Source organism: Gobio gobio (genome assembly GCF_949357685.1).
Source record: "Gobio gobio genome assembly, chromosome: 10".
NCBI lineage: Eukaryota > Metazoa > Chordata > Actinopteri > Cypriniformes > Gobionidae > Gobio > Gobio gobio.
Window position 1 is genome coordinate 17299906 of NC_137116.1, and position 12000 is coordinate 17311905.

Below are 12000 nucleotides of genomic sequence, written 5' to 3' on the forward strand. Positions count from 1 at the left end.
AATATTGCAAAAAAAAAATCAGTACAAAAAAAATACTAAACTTTGACAAAATTAATTAATTTTAATTGTTATAATTGTGATTTCATAACATTTAGATATGAATCCAACTGAAAAATACTTGTGAAAAATGTCTTTCAGTCAGTCAAATAGTAAGCAAATAGTGGAGCTTTGCAGCCATTTACTGGTAAAAGTCTTTTTTTTTTGTATTATTATAAAACAGTATATTCCAAAGGATGGGCAAAAATCTTACACTAAACAATGTCAAATTATCCATGTTATCCCCACGAATGAAAGTTAGAAATTTGGGTCTTTTATAAAGTGAATTTTACATAAACTGATTTTGTGTTTTAATTTATTTATATAAATTTAACAATTATTATAAATTCTCCAAAAACTGCACAGATGTTGAGTAAAAACATTAATAAACAGTAAAATTACAATTTTGTAACAAAATTACATTTTGTTGCCTGGGGTGTAGACCCTGAGTGTAATTCCCAAATGAAGAGGGTTAAACAAGGGTTAAAGGGTTAGTTCACCCAAAAATGAAAATTCTGTCATTAATGACTTACCCTCATGTCGTTCGACACCCGTCAGACCTCCGTTCATCTTCGGAACACAAATGAAGATATTTTAGTTGAAATCTGATGGCTCTGAAAGGCCTCCACTGGCACAATGGCACTTTACCCTCTCAAGACCCTTAAAAGGTACTAAAGACGTCGTTACAAAGTCCATCTCACTACAGTGGTTCTACAATAACTTTATGAATCGGCGAGAATAGTTTTTGTGCGCAAAAAAACCCCAAATAACGACTTACATAGTGATGACGATTTCAAAACACGGCCTCATGAAGCTTTGAAGCGTTATGAATCAGTGACTCGAATCATGATTCGGATCGCGTGTCAAACCGTCAAACTGCTGAAATTTGGCGATTCAAACTGCTGAATCGACTCGCTGATTCATAACGCTTCGAAGCTTCATGATGCCTTGTTTTGAAATCGTCATCACTATGCAAGTCGTTATTTAGGGTTTTTTTGCGCACAAAAACTATTCTCGTCACTCCATAAAGTTATTTTAGAACCACTGTAGTGAGATGGACTTTGTAACGACGTCTTTAGTACCTTTTAAGGGTCTTGAGAGTGTAAAGTGCCATTGTGCCAATTGAGGCCTTTCAGAGCCATCAGATTTCAACTAAAATATCTTCATTTGTGTTCTGAAGATGAACGGAGGTCTGACGGGTGTCGAACGACATGAGGGTAAGTAATTAATGACAGAATTTTCATTTTTGGGTGAACTAACCCTTTAAACATCTTTATGTTCAGCAGAACATAGAAAGGTATACAGGTTTGAAACACGAGGGTGAGTAAATGACGACAATTTTCATTTTTGGGAGAACTATCCCTTAAACACATTAAAGTTTAAAAATTGTTTGTAATTTTTTGTTCCATCACCAACAGCTCTTCCTGGAGAGGGATTCAGGTGTTCTGCCATTGCTGCATCAATCTCAATCAGAGTCCACCTATTCACAGCATCTGAGGGAAGAGAATATATTTATTTTTAAAATAACAGGAAAAATTTGAGGTAAATGACATGCACTTATTTTCAAAATGTATTGAAAAAAATGATCTCACAGCTCAATAAAAAAAAAAAAACATGGAACAAGATGAATGAATAATGAGTTAAACATTAGAAAAATGTAATCAACATGCATTACATTTTATTTTACTCTATAAAAGATGTTCTGCTCTAAATGGGTGTTATTGGGGGATGGAAGCATTACTTTCTGAAAGAAACTCTCAAAAGGCTACATTAATAGGTTACAGTAATAACTTGTACTGTATAATTTAAGTTGAAAGTAACGTTTAGCCTACTAGCTAATTCTAGCCAAAACTCAAGTAATTCTCTGTTGACAACGTGGGCATCATTTCTTTCGGTTCCTTCATGTTAAACAAGTAAAACTCAAGTAAATTTATCAAATACTACAAAATGTACTTACCCAACAGTAGATTTTTAATAATATATCAAACTCTCTCCTCAAGTCCTCTTCTCCTCGTGGTTGTAGAAAGGAACGGGAGAACTACCGCATGGACGCTATCTCGCGAGATAATCTATAATATCGCGGGATTTTGAAATATCGCTAGATTTTGAAATATCGCTAGATTAATTAATATCTTTTGTTACTACATCTTGGCAGCACAGTTCAAGTCAGACTTAATGGTGATAGGATATATTACTGTTTTACATATGTATATGCATACATTCCATAAAAATAATAACAACAAATACATAAAACGGGTTGAAATAATGACTCAAATGCAGTGGGTTCACATTCACAATCACTTAACCACACAGAGCACTTTGTGATTTTAAATCTATTTTAGCCTATATTAAAAGTAAATTAAATATAGGCTAAATCTTGTATTTCATAAAGGTTTTTTTTATGGGTCTTGACTGGACGTGTACGGGACGTCAGTGGACGTCTATTCACACAACCTTGACTAGACGTGTAAAGGACGTCAGTGGACGTCTATTCACAACCTCTTAAAAACTACTTGGGGCACTTAAATTAATTATTGCAGTATTAACCATGCAAGGTGTAAGCAGCTTCTGCATATTTCACAATGATTTCATAGAGGGTCATGATGGACTATAAATGCACGTGTAAAAGACGTCACCATAGTGACGTCCTCTCACGACGGATTCACAACAGGTATATATTGAACTACACGTAGCTAAAAGTCAAAGTAACTATTATACATGCAACCGGAGAGAACTGTAGACATGTACAAATGTATCTGAGTGCATTTTTAAGAAATGTTCTGTGTTACATACTTTTACCGATTTATGCCGTCCTACCGCGACTATTTTTGGCCAGGGACACGACGTTGCCGTCGGACCAATGTTTGCTGGGTCTGGTCATATTTTGATGTGTCATATTTATAATTTTATATTTGCTGTTTTAAATGTCATTAAAATAAACTTATAAGTATAGGTAACGTTAGCCAACTTTACCTCAGGGAAACTCCGTGGTCTGTGGTTCTCTGTGTCCAAGAGACGTCCGCTATGCGCGCGCTGTACACCGATCGCAGCTTATATACTGCCAGGTCCTTTCGCGGGCTTGGCACGTGAGTGAGAATTTATAAACTATATAACTTTATAAAATGTATATATTTTTTTATTTAAAAGAAAACGTTATGTATACATTTAATATACCTTGCGATATTGTACCCCAACATTAAATGGCAAAATAAATAAATAAAGTAACAGTGCGGTGTTTCTAAGAGAGCCGAATGACCGTAAATGTAAAAAAAATATATATATCAAATATATGGCTGTATGTTGTAAAAGACACATGTTCAGGGTCTCGACCCCATGGGAAATAATGGGCACTATAAAACCGATAACTTGTCATAAAAATCACAGAAACAGCATGTCAAAATTATGTTCCAATTACTGCGCAATGCTAAATGCTTGCAAATGCTAAAATACCCTCACACAAGATTCACCAAGATGGTCAGTCAATTTGAATAATATCTCTGTGTATTTTACTTACTGCAGCAATGATATCAACATAATTCAGCAACTTTTAGCAACAAAACCCTGCCAACTTCTCCTAAGAATTAGTTGACATCAGTGTGCATGAAAAAAATCAGTCACGTAAAGTTATATGTCGCCTATATGGCATAATTTAAACATGTTTATATAAATATATATTCCATTTATAGCTACGGTTATTTATAGACATATTATAGGCATATATTTTAATATTTTATCAAACGTTTTTGAACTAGTGATTAGGCCTATGTTAAGAAATGGGTGTAATCATGATTCGGTTTTGGTTTAATTAAAAAGCAATTTTTGCAAATTCAAGAAATGTAGGATTGTTTTTTGCACCAAAATTAATCTGAAATGACAACATTAAATATTGACATTAAATGTAGAGTAGAGGTCATAAGTTTTCCCTAGCAAATTTTTTAATTGAAATTGCAATTTGTTTTTATTTAGGTGTTTATTTTAAAATAAATAATCAATTTTAAATAACATATGTTTACATACCAAAAGCCAACTGAATTTACACAAAAGCCTGTCCAAAAGTTTGCATACACCTTATAGGCCTACATGACATTAGAAACTGCAACTTACATGAATGTGTAACCAGACTGTAAAAGAACATATTTGTGTAATTCTGTGCACCTCAAACTCTTATAGGGTAGGGTAGCCTTGTATCTTTGCTTATCATTTTCTGGGCAAGAACTAAAATAACCAATAAGCTGCACATAAATATTAATTCTAAATATTAATTGAAAATGTTTGTTAAAATGGGACTGACCTTTTGATTTCGAGTTGTTTTGTTGTTGTATATATTAATATAAAAGCTATATCAAATCGTTCCTTTATAAAGATCTGGTAAAATATCAGAACAATTCATTAGAATTTTTTGTGCAGCAAACCCACAACAGCTCTACGTGTCTAAAAAGACCAGCCATTTCTCATATTTGTATCACATCATTTACAAAATGGTTAATTATAAAAAACATTTTGTTGTTTGAATGCAAAGATAACTTGGCCTACGAGAAACATATAGAAATATCCATTAGCTTGAATGTTCCCTGTTGCACTGGCAACTCTCAACGGCCACCAGGACTTATACAGTTTTATAAAAGCTATTTATTTTTTGTTGTAAAGTATCACCTCAGAAAAATAAATTCTTCTGTCAGGCGCAGTTGAAGCCTCGGACAAAGGCCGGAGATGCTGTAGCCACACTGTCAGAAAAAAAGTGCAAAATGTGTACCTTCTGGGGTTCAATGGCTGTGTTTAATCTATTTTGGGTTTAATACATTTTTGTTCACTGAATTGTTCAGATCAGATCACTGTGGATGTTTAGCCTAATAAGCTTTTACTGTTTCATACACTTTGGCTTATTCCTTTTGTTACACAAGTAATTGTACCTTTATTTGTGGATTTAACTTTCTTCAACGATGCATCTTACTATGGTAGTTAAGCAGTGAGTTACATCGTTGTACGGGAAACGCACCCCAGGTCGTTTTTCATTCGGATTGGACTTTTAAACCGATGACAGTGCTCCATGTAAACGCACCTAGTGATCTTTATCAAGCTCTAATTTAATTAACATTTACTTCAATTAAAATTCATTAACCATTAAAAGTTCAACTATTAGTCACAGATAAAACCATGCTCCTCGTTACCAATGTTTAAAATAAAGAAATAATAATAAGCTAGGCTATATAATTTGTAATAATAAATAGTGTAAACATGTACGAAAACAACCTCAATGAAACAGATTTATCTTCCCCAATGCCTACAAAAACAGCAACATGTTTAATATACATTTCTGCCAAACCAACAGACCTAATCGTCATGCAGTTTACATGGTCGTGACCAGTGGCGTGCACAGACCTCCTCAGGGGCAGGGGCAGAAGGACCAAAAAGGGCACTAAAAAATAACAAGAATCTAATGTATTTTTTACATAATTTAAATTAATTTATTTATGACATAAATCACCTGTATTTAAAGCAGTACGCATCTGTCTGTTGTGTTTTTAAATATTTTAACAAAAAAAAAAAAGGGGGGGGGGTACATTTTGTTCCCCACTGGCTTTCAATATATGGTTAAAACCATTCTTAAAAATATTCCATATTTCCTTGGCATTCTATGAAAAGATATTGATTCAAATACAATGCATAACACATCTAACAAAAACAGGGAAATGATGATAATATTACTAAATATATATATATAATTATTTACTTTTCTAAACTGAACAGTGAGAATCAAGCAGGTAAGAGGAATTCATGTTCAGTTTTTGTTTATGTTGTAAGCCTGTATTATAAGTATGAAATTATTAGCTATCATGAAATAGGTAACATTTTACAATACAATTTCATTAGTTAACTCAAGGGTGTAACTTTGGTTTGAGAAGTGGGGGGGACACATGGGGAAAAATGTTTTCGATTTGAATCCCATTTCCTTCATTTACATACAGTTAGGGACTATGGTGATACAAAATCCAGGAAATAATTAAGTTGTTTATAATGATAAATTCTGCCAAAAAGAATAATAGGCTACTATGTATAAGAAAACGATGTCTTACTTTATTTATTGTTGAATAGCCAAGACTTGAGAGAATAATTTTATTAAGTCAAAAACTTTCACTAAAAATGTTCACGTTTTGTGTGTGAATATAATTTAAATAATGTGAAACACAATTTCCACTGTTAAACAAACTTTTATTTCAAACTAACATTTGTCAGAGACACATCCACCAAACCAGGTACACAAGATTATTTGTTACACAAGTCAAGATGCAAAATTGAAACACAATCTCACAAACATAAAAACAAACATGTAACTTTAATATAAAGATATTTTTTCATTGTCCTCCATCTATCAATTCAATCCCATTTCTCCATATACTAACTATTCAACCTTCTATACTGTCCTGTCTCCTCACATGTAAGAACCAAACACATGCTTCCTGTAGTCATTTGCCATGATGAACTCCTGGCAAATGTTTTCCTTGGTTGGGTTCAGCATCTTGCCTGCCTACCTGCACTTCTTCGCTTGCGCCTGTTGCCTGTCTCACCTATGAAATATGAAAATGTGCTAGCCTGTTTCTGACATGACATAATTAAAATTAATTGCCTGACCCTTTACACAGCACATACCTGCAACTCTGAGCTACTTCTCCCTGTCTCACCCTCCCTGTCTTTAAGCAGCTTCACCTCATCTGTGCTCTGATATGAAAACAACTGAGTTATGATCATATTGAGTCCACATAGCCAGAAAAGAGTCTCTGGATGTACATTTTAAAAACTGGGTGTGCCACATTCATTTTCAGATTAATGTGTAAAAAAAAAACCTCACTGCATATCAATAACTTTACAGACTAGACTGGGCTGATGTGTAAAACTATACTCAGGCTCACCACATAACCATAACACTATATAGGCTAACTCAGGCTAGCTCGACATTAAGCCTTTTATTTGAACAAGTAAATACATTTTTACAAATTAACTTCCATTTTAAATGAACAAATATTGTAAGTGAACAACAATAGCTCAAGTTTAGAAAAACATTTATTATTAAGACTTATTTTATTTCTGCATCTGAGTATAATGAGTTGAGTAGCCAATAGCAGCCAGAGTCTGCTTGTCATACATTGCTGACAGAAAACGCTGCTGTTTAAAGTGGACACAGAATGCTCTAGGCAACAAATGTTTAGGTTAGCTAGCTAACGGTCTGAAGTTACCCAGCAAAAGTGTATGGTGACGTTATATCATCAACAGGTGTAGACCATAGACTGTAAAAAAATAAGTAGACAGACATTTTGATTACCCTGACCTGAGCTCATTTACTGAATCAACAAATTCACATCTCCTTTCTTTTTTTTCATCCATGAAGACATTAAAGTCATCTGTTGCTGGCGTTTCATGACTGACTGCGATACCGGCTGCTCAGTAGAACTTTCAGTCCGCTTACACTATTTAGAGTATGCACAGAGCCCGTCTACGGAGAGCCTGCCCACTCCCTATTAAGCCCTATTGTACAGAATTTTGGTTGTAGTACCACCAGAGTTCCACTGGGGGCGATCGCCATGAGTGCAAAATGAATGGAAGTCAATGGGGCTTGACGGCTAAATTTGTCTCTTTCACCCGATTGCCGTTGAGAAATCTCAGAAATGATTGTAGATTTTGCAAGTTCAACATGGGTTTTAGGTCGAAAGTTGAATGAACGAGTACTTATGTCCTTTTGATTTCTTACAGGTTGAGTTGTTGTTGCCCATAACACGCTAGCATTCTGCTAATGAACGCTGATTGGTCAGTGAAGGACTGATTACGACCAGAGATACCGCTTGATGGCATCGTGTCATCTGAAGCGGGACCAGAAACAAACAAAACAAAAACTCTTCTAGCACGTGTATTTACCTGTGTCAGCTGTGTTGTCGATGCCTCGAGAGAAAAGAAAGTGCAGAGCGCGAAAGCACCAGAGCGACTGAAGGATTGCCGTTAAGCAGTATCCCTGGTCGTACATGTGTATGACGTCATTGACATTTTAAAAGACTTTTTAAAGCAAATAAGTGACTCTAAAAAATCTAACACCCAGCAATGTGTAATTTATTTGCATTTCCTTTCGAATACAACATTCAAATTACTAGATAAAAAATTATATCCTGAGAAAAGTGGATTTTTATTGGTATAGCGCCATAGACCTCCATTCATTCTGCACTCGTCCTGTGAGCGCCCTCATATGGAATCAGAGAGGAACTGCAACCAGTTCAGAAGCCGGAAGTTCAGTGAGAGTGAAACTTCTCGCCATATTAGACATCAGAGAATGTCTAATATGGCGAGAAGTTTCACTCTCACTACACTTCCGGCTTCTGGACTGGTTGCAGTTCCACTCTGATTCCATATGAGGGCGCTCACAAGACGAGTGCAGAATGAATGGAGGTCAATGGCGGTATACCCCTCAAAATCCACTTTTCTCAGGATATAATTTTTTGTCTAGTAATTTGAATGTTGTATTCGAAAGGAGATGCAAAGAAATTACACATTGCTGGGTGTTAGATTTTTTAGAGTCACTTATTTGCTTTAAAAAGTCTTTTAAAATGTCAATGACGTCATACACATTGTACGACCAGAGATACTGTTTTACGGCAATCCTTCAGTCACTTTGGTGCTTTCAGAGATTGTCTATGGTGCGTTCCAGAGCCGATGAAAATTTAATTATTTAACTTTAACAGCTCTGGTGCTTTCGTGCTCTGCACTTTCCGTAAATTCAGGTAAGTTTTGACAATTAACACGGGTTACCTTTTTTCGTCCTTGGGAAATGAGAAATAGGACAACCCTTGCCCACTATTAGAACAATTTATCATTGCACACCTGCGAGGCATTTTTTCCTTATTCAATTTTTATTGATATCAGAGAATGATATTTAGCACTATTGAGCGGGAAATTTTTTTTTTTTTTTTTTTAAGGTGGCAATACTATACCATATGTATACTGTATTTCTTAACACAAGAATAACACAACAAGTACCCAAATTCAATTTATTTTCCGTGTAAATTTCACAGTACATGCATAACAATAGGCAGATAAAAGTGCCAGCAACCAAAAAAAAGTTGCTGAGTTGAAAAGAAAAACTTGGGCGAAAAAGTCCGCCTTAACATTCTGATCCCGCTGATTCTGATTCGGATGCCATCAAGCGGTATCTCTGGTCGTAATCAGTCCTTCACTGACCAATCAGCGTTCATTAGCAGAATGCTAGCGTGTTATGGGCAACAACAACTCAACCTGTAAGAAATCGAAAGGACATAAGTACTCGTTCAATCAACTTTCGACCTAAAACCCATGTTGAACTTGCAAAATCTACAATCAGATCTCAGATTTCTCAACGGCAATCGGGTGAAAGAGACAAATTTAGCCGTCTAGCCCCATTGACTCCCATTCATTTTGCACTCAAGACGATCGCCCCCAGTGGAACTCTGGTGGTACTACAACCAAAATTCGGTACAATAGGGCTTAATAGGGAGTGGGCAGGCTCTCCGTAGACGGGCTCTGTTACTGTGCGTTCACACCGCTGCCGGCGAGAGCGTCAAACTTCGCTCTGGCCGCCCTGCCATCGACGCTGTAGAAAGATTTGTGGACGCGCTGCCGCTCTGACGTAGATCGAATGCTTGGTCTTTTTTGAAACAGCATTTAAAGGGGCTGCAAAGCAAACATTCATGTTGACCGGCATTTGTGCTGACTGACCACAAGTAGGGTATAACCGTATAATATAACCTCATGAAATCATTTAAATGTGAAAGTTTAAAAAAAGCAGATCGATGGAAAGAACTTAACAATTATAGTTACATGTTTGCTAACGAAATAAACCAATTAAAAGCCATTTGTGTGGTGGATAAATAATGTTGCACGTCTTCTTATCAAACCCGCCGCACCAGCAGTGATCAACCTCCTCTATTTTGCTTGGGAACTAATGTGGTCGGAACCGAAGTTTACAGCGCTGCGTTCTCTAGAATCATCTCAAGCGGAGCACTACTACATTCCCATTGGTTGCCGCCGGCTGCCGCCGAACCGCGTCATAGCTCATTACCATAAAGTTGACCTGACTTCAACTCTCCTTGACGCCCAAATCGTCCAAGACGCGCCGCGCCGCTCTCGCCGGAGCTCGCCGCCGGGCTCCCATTGAGAATGAATGACTTCCGGCCACTTTGACGCTCTCGCCGGCGGCGGTGTGAACGCACAGTTAGACATTCTCTGGTATGCACGAGACGTCCCTGCCTGTACGCGGACGCGCGCATCGACACAGACAGGCAGGATTATGGCGTTCCGATGGGTTCTTTAATATGACTTTGCAACATGCACTCGTCTCAATGAACGTCTCGTCTGCGTCTGCCGAACGTGACGTTTGCGTCTGCCGAGCGTTTCGCCTGCGTCTGCCGAACGTGACGTTTGCGTCTGCCGAGCGTTTCGCCTGCGTCTGCCGAACGTGACGTCTGCGTCTGCCTTAAAGGGGTTTCCAGTACATTCCACACAATTCATTCTTTATTATTTTTTCCCCACTGATCTTCAATTATGTTTTATTAGCAATTAAGTGCTTTTACCTTGCTTGTGTAGCTATAGCTTTTTTTATTCCAAATACCAAATTTTAATTTACACAAATTATCATATTTAAAAGTTTTGTTTGCCGTTGTTACTTGTCAACATATCCACAGATACTTATGAAGAACTCATGCTAGAAAAGTTTTTATGTTTTATGTTCATGTTTGTATTCACCACTTGGAGTCTCTTGACCAACACAAAATAACGTAGTAAACATTCGGGGTAATTTAGCTAACGTACATAATATTTACAATTTGTAATAATTTTATAGTTGTAATATTTAGTTTTTAACTGAGTTTCGCTGAAGTTTGATTGACAGGCGATCTGACAGTTAACAGAATTATAAAAACAGTTAGCCTACACCTCCAAATCCCTCCCTATGCCTTATTCCTCAAACTTTGGATAAAAGAGTCTGCTAAATGAATACATGTAAATGTAAAAGAGAAAGACGAGCAGTTCATTATTATTATTTAGCATATAATTTAGTAGAGAATTAACATTTTAAAGTAGTGCACGTATAGCCTAGCCTACTGCTTGAACTGAGACTATAGGCTACACAGTAAAGTCACAAAACAGTGGGTCTATTTATTGATTGGGTTTCTTAAAATGTAAAAAAAAAAATAAAAAAAAAATTTGTAAGCTCTGTTTCATAGGCCTACTACTGTTTTTGCGAAAGGTCCGTTGTCATTTGTGGACACCAGACTAAACATTGCAGATGTTTAGTACCTGCAGGAAAAGTACAATTGTAAAATTAATTTCTTATTCCTACTTTTAACATTTATTTCACACTGGTTTTAGTTTTCTTTTTATAAATCATTACTATACATGAATAAACAATTAAATGAAAAGATATGGAAACGTTAATTTTTAGGCATTAAAAATATGCACAATTATTTATTAATAACCTACACTAAAAATCTATTTTAAAGCATTTCAGACCTGCACAGGGTGATATCAGTGTTTATGGAAACATCCTAAACCATAAAATGACTGTAAAAAAGGACTTAACTTTATATTAATACAACTTTATAGTTTATACAACTAGACAACTTAGACTGATAACATGACTGATATATACAACTTAGACTGATATATATATATATATATATATAGGCCTATAAAGGCTTTCAAAAACGTTTCCCCACGTATTATCTTTGTGGGATTAAACAAGAATTCACGCACGCATTTACACACTCAAATAAAATCACAGACGCAGACGTCACGGTATAAGCAGACGCAAATGTCACGTTCATTGAGAGGAATGAGTGAAGTGAAAGTAAATTGTGCATTCGCTGACACACTGCACTGAGCCGTGTTGAGTAGCGTGTTATACTACGTGTTAGCGAAAAAATTAAATTATAACTTCACTGCTACACGTGA

The 12000-nt window shown here is 36.1% G+C and overlaps 1 protein-coding gene across 1 annotated transcript in view; it reads right to left on the reverse strand.

Moving 5' to 3' along the window:
- mfsd14bb (major facilitator superfamily domain containing 14Bb) overlaps positions 1-9998 on the reverse strand; it is a 669309-nt gene extending 659311 nt beyond the window's left edge. Inside the window, exon 1 of the mRNA XM_079827547.1 lies at positions 9581-9998. The gene's annotated coding sequence lies outside the window, so the exon portion shown is untranslated. The remainder of the gene's footprint in view (positions 1-9580) is intronic.
- Positions 9999-12000: the final 2002 nt, after the last annotated feature.